Consider the following 6,359-nt stretch of genomic DNA (forward strand, 5'->3'; position numbering starts at 1 on the left):
TACACTTCCTCCTCCTATTTTTCACGTTGCACATTTCTAGGTTTCCTTTTTGCTATTTTCAGCCTAGCTTTGCACCCCTCATCTTCTGTTAGCTGTATTCCTCTTTGTCTTCCTCCGAAACACCTATAACACATCTCTATTCTTGAATAAACTGTTACATACTGGTGTGAAGTAATATAGAGGTCATTACAGAACAAAAGATGAGGTTTGTAATATTTAGTGTTTCCCACATGAGGGCTGATGAAATTACAACAGTGAAAAGAGGACTGAAAAAATGAAGAATAGTTACTGGGTTAATTGGGTACTTGTGAGGTCATTTATTGTAGGTGGTAAAATAAATACAGATGTAAAGGCATACTTTCAATCAGAGAAGACTTGAAATTAATTGTGTTACTGTTATGTCACACTGGGTAGTAGACATTTCCTGGCTGTAGTAGGTTGTATTAGGAACAGTCCTGTGGAATCAGTAGGGCAAGAGGAGGTGGAACTCGTTGTAAATAATATGCAAAAAGTTGATGCTGTATTTGGTAAAAAATCTGTGCATAACTTTATATGTGTTTCTCAGTTCTTATCCATGACTAACCAAATCTTGCACTCAGACATGTTCTACTAATTTTAGTCTAAGAGCAAAACTACTGTACTTGATAATTAGTTCTGTATATTGTGCTGTGATTGTGTAGGAGTATTTGCCAGCTCTGAAGGGAATTTGGCAGTCTTCTGGGGGTTTTGCTTCTAAAGCACACAAAAGTCAGGATCATCATCTAAGTCTAATGCCATGCGCTACTGTATGCATTCCAATCATGGATATAATCCTAACATCAAATTCACAGTTTTCTTGGGGACAGCTAATTTTTTTTTTATCATTTGTATTTCTGTATTCCATACTGACAATTCATTTCTTTATTTTTAGTGGAGCCTTAAAAATATAGAGATTAACGTTTTCTAAATCTCTCTCTAGATAGAACCCATAAGGATTCTGACTCAAAGTGGGTTCTAATTCCTAATTCAGTGATATGTAAATTGAAGGTAACCAGGGAAACCAAGAGCTTGCTGTCCTCAGAGAGTGTTTTTTGGAAATAGTATTCTCCAATCTGCTGTGATCTGTGTGCTTTGAGAACGTGATATATGAAAATGATCTTAACCCACGTAAAAAAAAAAAAATAAACAGCAAGACAGGAGCCTTTTAATGAGAATTCGATCATACAGTTTTCAAAACTCTTTATGTTGTATGAATTTACTAGATTAAAAAAAAAAAAGTGAAGTGTGTTTTAAGCTGCCATGTCTCAAATTCAGCTCCTTTGAGCAGTATTGCAAGTACTTGTAGATGGAGACACAACTGAGAATGTTTTTTGTTAGGTATCAGTGGTGTCTCTCAGTAAAGATATATGCCAGGGAACATGTACTCTGTGTTTCCTGACACATGTCTGGTCACAGACATTACACGTTTGATACAAGTTTTGTGGATACTTTACCTTTTCCTGGTACTTGGAGCAGAATCTCCTTTCATTGGTCCCTGATGTTTTACCTCTAGATCAGTAATGCTGAACTGCTGCTAGATTTGATTTTGATAGTGGCTTTTTGTTTTGGTTTGCTTATCTTCGTTTGTTTTGTGTGTATGAGAGAGGTCTTTTTTTAATTTCTGTTTTATAAGACTAAATCTTTAAGTGTACTTAAAGGTAAGCTGTTCATTTTATATTATTCCTACAAGACCAGATTTCCTTCATGGAGGGCTTCAGAAACAACCTTCATTGCCACTGTGCTAAAAACAGCACTACCTATACAAGTTAACTTTTAGGATTTGATGTTTAGAAACTTCTCAATCACTGTGCTACTTAAGAATATGTACTGCACAGTCTTTGAAATGAATTATGAAGCCTATGAAGATATTTGGAAAATGTTTCAAAACAAATTAAAAATTAATGACAAGTAAAGTCAGATTTCTTTTGTGGCTTATATTTCTTCACCTGCAGATAACAAAGAGTCATCAAAGAGTGAAAACATTAGATTCTAATTTAGGGTGATTTACTGAAGGAAAATAATCACTAAACCTCCAAGATATTTTTTTTTGACAACTCCCTAATACATCCAAGCTGTTGATAAGAGCTGCATCAAGCTATCTAATAAATCAGCCAGAGTAATTGAAAGAAATACATGACCTACTGTCATTCAGAAGAAATTATAACTTTAAAAGCACATCTGGAGATTTCTTTCAAATGTGATTCAAATTTGATGTATGGTTGAATAATATGTTTGTCCTGCTATTCATATTCTGTTGCATCAGTTGCCCTGTAGACACATGTAATAAGCAGACTAAAGTCTAGTGAGCTTAATATATCCTGCATTTGAAAAATCAGTCCCCATATAACCCAGTTAATTTTTTTCGTGCTTGTATGTGGTAAGTAAAGACATAAACATTGTAAACGTGATTTTTATAAATATTTCTCTTTATAATGGCTTTTCTTCACAATAATTTGAAAAGAGCTTGAAAAGGGCCTTTGAAATTGATTTTCCACGTGAAATTGCTGTAAATTAAGAGCAGCAAGAATGAAGTTCTTTTTTACAGGCTAACCTAACACGAACTGCTCCGAATGTAATACCTCCTATCTTATTATGTTGACTCAGCATCAAAGGTAGATATTGGTGGTGTGGCATACATGTTCTTCATTATATTTTGTTGCCATGTGGCAGATGGCAGCAGAGGGACAGTCTAACAAAGTGGCATCTGACATGAAAGTGTGTGTGTGAAACAAACGTATGGAACTGAATTCCTCCACGCAGAAAGAATTGTACTCACTGACATTCATAGACACTTGCTGAATGTTTATGGACACCAAACAGTAGATGGGAGCAGAGTGAGATGGTAGGTACTGTGTTTCAGCAGTGGCAATGATGACTGTCAGTCGCCTCTGGTGGTGAAGATTTTTACAAGCATGGCACACAGACTGTTTTACATAGCTGAAAAAAATTCATAGCTAATGATGATGACTGTGTTGGAAAAATGTTTTGTCTGAGAACTTACTGTATAAAATAGTGCTATTGTGTCCTTTCTATCTGTTGTAATTTCTGTGGAAATAAGTAGGAGGCATTACTTTTCAAGCAACCTATGTGAAATAGAAGACGTTACTTTTGAAGTAGCTCCCCATACATTTTCTTCTATTGCAAATGTGTTTGCATAATATTCCTCTTGGGAGTACTACTGGATTTCTTTTCATTCATGGATTCCTTCTTCAAGGAATTCAGCAAGATATAAGAAGCAGATTATAATCCCTACTCCACTTTTTTTTCCTCCCTCAGTGATAAAACATTATTGTTGGTTATTTTGCATTCTTTTTACTGCCTAGATTTTGCAGAAACATCTCACATAAAATGCTTTTTATGAATATCAGTAAATTGTTATAAATGTTTCACTTTTTGTAAGTGGATGTTTTCTGAGGAGTTAAGCCTGTTATAAAAATTTGGCTGGTACTGTGAAATACATGTATGAGTAGAAGACTACTACATGATTTGATAATACTTTTACTCTTCCCCTTGTATTGAAAACTGTTCCTTGGGAGGACTCAAAACCTTGTCTCAAAAATGATTACAAGGAAGATCTTTTTCCTGCTCACTTTACAGTATGTTGAGGTTTGATTTGCATAAGCAACAAGAGTTGCTTCAGTTCTAAGAAGTGAAGAAGCACTTCAGGTAAATATTTTTTAATAAGAATGAAACATAGAAATAATAATAAACATTTATTTATACATTTGATTCTGTTTGCAAATCCTTTCCAGAGTTTTCTGTGATTTGCCAGCTGTTTAATTTATCATGTTAGCTCTTGACATTTTTCTGATAAGTATGAAAGATAAATAAATCTATCACTGTTTTGCTTTCTAACTGCAATTGCATTTTCAGCATAGGGTGCACTGAAATAATAGATTGCTTAGCAAAGTAAATATATGAAAATGGTTGTTTAGAATTTCAGTATAAGCAGTAATTAGAGTACAACTTGTCATTTGTGAAATATTATGGCATATTGTGACTTTATTTTTACAGAATCTGTTACATACCTGTCACGTTAATTCAGCTAGAAAGCATTCTTTATGACAATTCATATAATATCATAAAGTCAACCAGTCATGTTTATTACTGAATCATGTATGGCTCAATGTTGAAATTAAATTGGAAAAGAAAAAGACAGTGCAGATTTAACTCAGTATAAAATGCGTTTTAAAGGAAGCAGATCTTGTTTTCTTGATCCTCTTATAGTCATAAAGCTCCTAACATGAACTAGCTTAATACCTTTCTTCAAATTGAGTGGATGGACCTCAGAGAGAGCTTCTGTGTTACTGAAAATGATATAATGCTATTTTGAACATGAACTGTACTTACTGTCCTTGTGAACTGTGGGGTGTGTGTATGAGCAGTGATCCATTGTTTCTGTATATGTTCAACCTTCACATCCTGAAAGAGTAGACTTTTTTTTTCATCGTATATCTTTGTTAGGCACTGCTTAGAAGGAAACAACTTTCTGTATGATTGGAGTCTCATGTCTTAATCTCTCAATGCTAGATGTGTTGGTATCTTTTCTACGTATTTTGTTTTTCTCTTATTTTCATCGTTTTACTGTAGAATTGTTATTGGTAGTCTTGTACATTTCTCAAATAGCACCAGATGTCAACTCAGGCACCTTTTCTTTGGCATATCTGTATAGCCTTATCTCATTAGAGCAGGTACAATAAAAGACGTCACAACATTTGTGTAAACTGAATGTTTTTAGAAGTGGCTTTGCAGTTTCTTATGCTTCTTTAAATAAGCTTGAACCGTACATGACTTTGCTGCTTCATAACATCGTACTGGATTTAAATCACATGGCATTACATAGAGTTGGTGCGGCTGGACCAGTTTAGCACAGTTACCAGATGATTATTTCACTATAAATATAATTAACATTACTTAGCAAAACATCCCTCTACTGATTTTGTTTTTATTAACACGGCATAGAACAGTGATAGTCAATATCATTAAATATTTTTATCCTTCTTAGATAAAAGTAACAGAGTAGTTATTATTAGAATAAATAAAAAGGTTTTACGAAACATATTGTTATATAGATATCTATATACTTGTCTAGCTGTATTTATCTCTGAAATGGTGAAGACTTTTTCCTATTATGCTTAGCTCTAGCTGAAGTGTTCCCTCTGCAAGTTCAAAACAGAAGCCATTAACTACAGTAACAGGATCTTCTAAAAGAAGATGTTAGTCACATAAAAGTAAGTTAGCATTCAAGACATTTGAGAATGCATTTTTTTACTTCCATCTCAGAAATAATGGAGCCTGTTGCAGAATCTCAGTTCTAACTCACTTTGGCATTTCAGTCTTGAAAAGTTATGCCAGCTTTGTTGAATAGAACTGAACTTAAACTTCTAGGCCTTACCTGGTGCTCTTCATCAGGGAACATTGACTTTAAGTTGCATTAAACAACAAGAGAAGCATTTGGAAAATGTCTTAGACGAGCATATTAAGATGCTTGCATTTCACAGCTGAATATCACTGGTGACAGGTAATTTTCCAAAGTTCCTAATAGGTTTTCTTTTCCCTTCAATTTCTCTTATTTTTCAGTATTCCTAAATCCTCTCCCATCCTTTCACACTTCTATCTTCCCAGTCATGTTTCATTAAGATTGCAGGAACAGAAGAGTGTATTGAAAAGCTCCTGAAGTTTGAGTATAAAACAAAACAAAATGTTTGAATGCTTTGCTGTGATTTTTGGCATATGTAGTTATTTTATTTTTAGCAGTTGAGCATAAATTCCTAGTGTATTAGGAGAAGAGTGAAAATCCGTGGTCTTGAGGATTTTAAGAAAGTGCCTTAAAGTAGGGCCTCAATTGGATAAAATGTTGTACTGAAATGTAAGTGGATTTGAAGTAAAATTTTTAAAATTTCTAGGAAATCTGAACTGAAATGAAAGGAATACTCTTTTTCATAAGCTAAATATATTGTTAGAACAATTTCACACATCTTTATTTTTGCTTTTCAAGAAGCTCTGATTTTATTGTGTAACTAATGGCAGAATGTAGAAGCATTATGTTGGATTAATTTGCAACATCTGTTGCAATAACTTCCTAATACTTTCCTAAGTATAAAGTTAGGACCTGTTTATCTCTTTTTAATTGTATAAAGTACTTATCAACAGCTAATCTATCATGTCTAGCTAAGCATGCAAGATCACTTGGATATAAACTGCCTTTTATAGTTGACTAGCTGTGGGCTGCAGATAATTTTGACCCACCTTCTACAGGTAATATGACATTTGTACATTTGATACTTGTATTGTTCTTCGTTTGCATTGTAATACTACTCCTGCACTTCTGGCATTAAAAA

The sequence above is a fragment of the Meleagris gallopavo genome, chromosome 13 (assembly GCF_000146605.3).
Source record: "Meleagris gallopavo isolate NT-WF06-2002-E0010 breed Aviagen turkey brand Nicholas breeding stock chromosome 13, Turkey_5.1, whole genome shotgun sequence".
Classification (NCBI taxonomy): domain Eukaryota; kingdom Metazoa; phylum Chordata; class Aves; order Galliformes; family Phasianidae; genus Meleagris; species Meleagris gallopavo.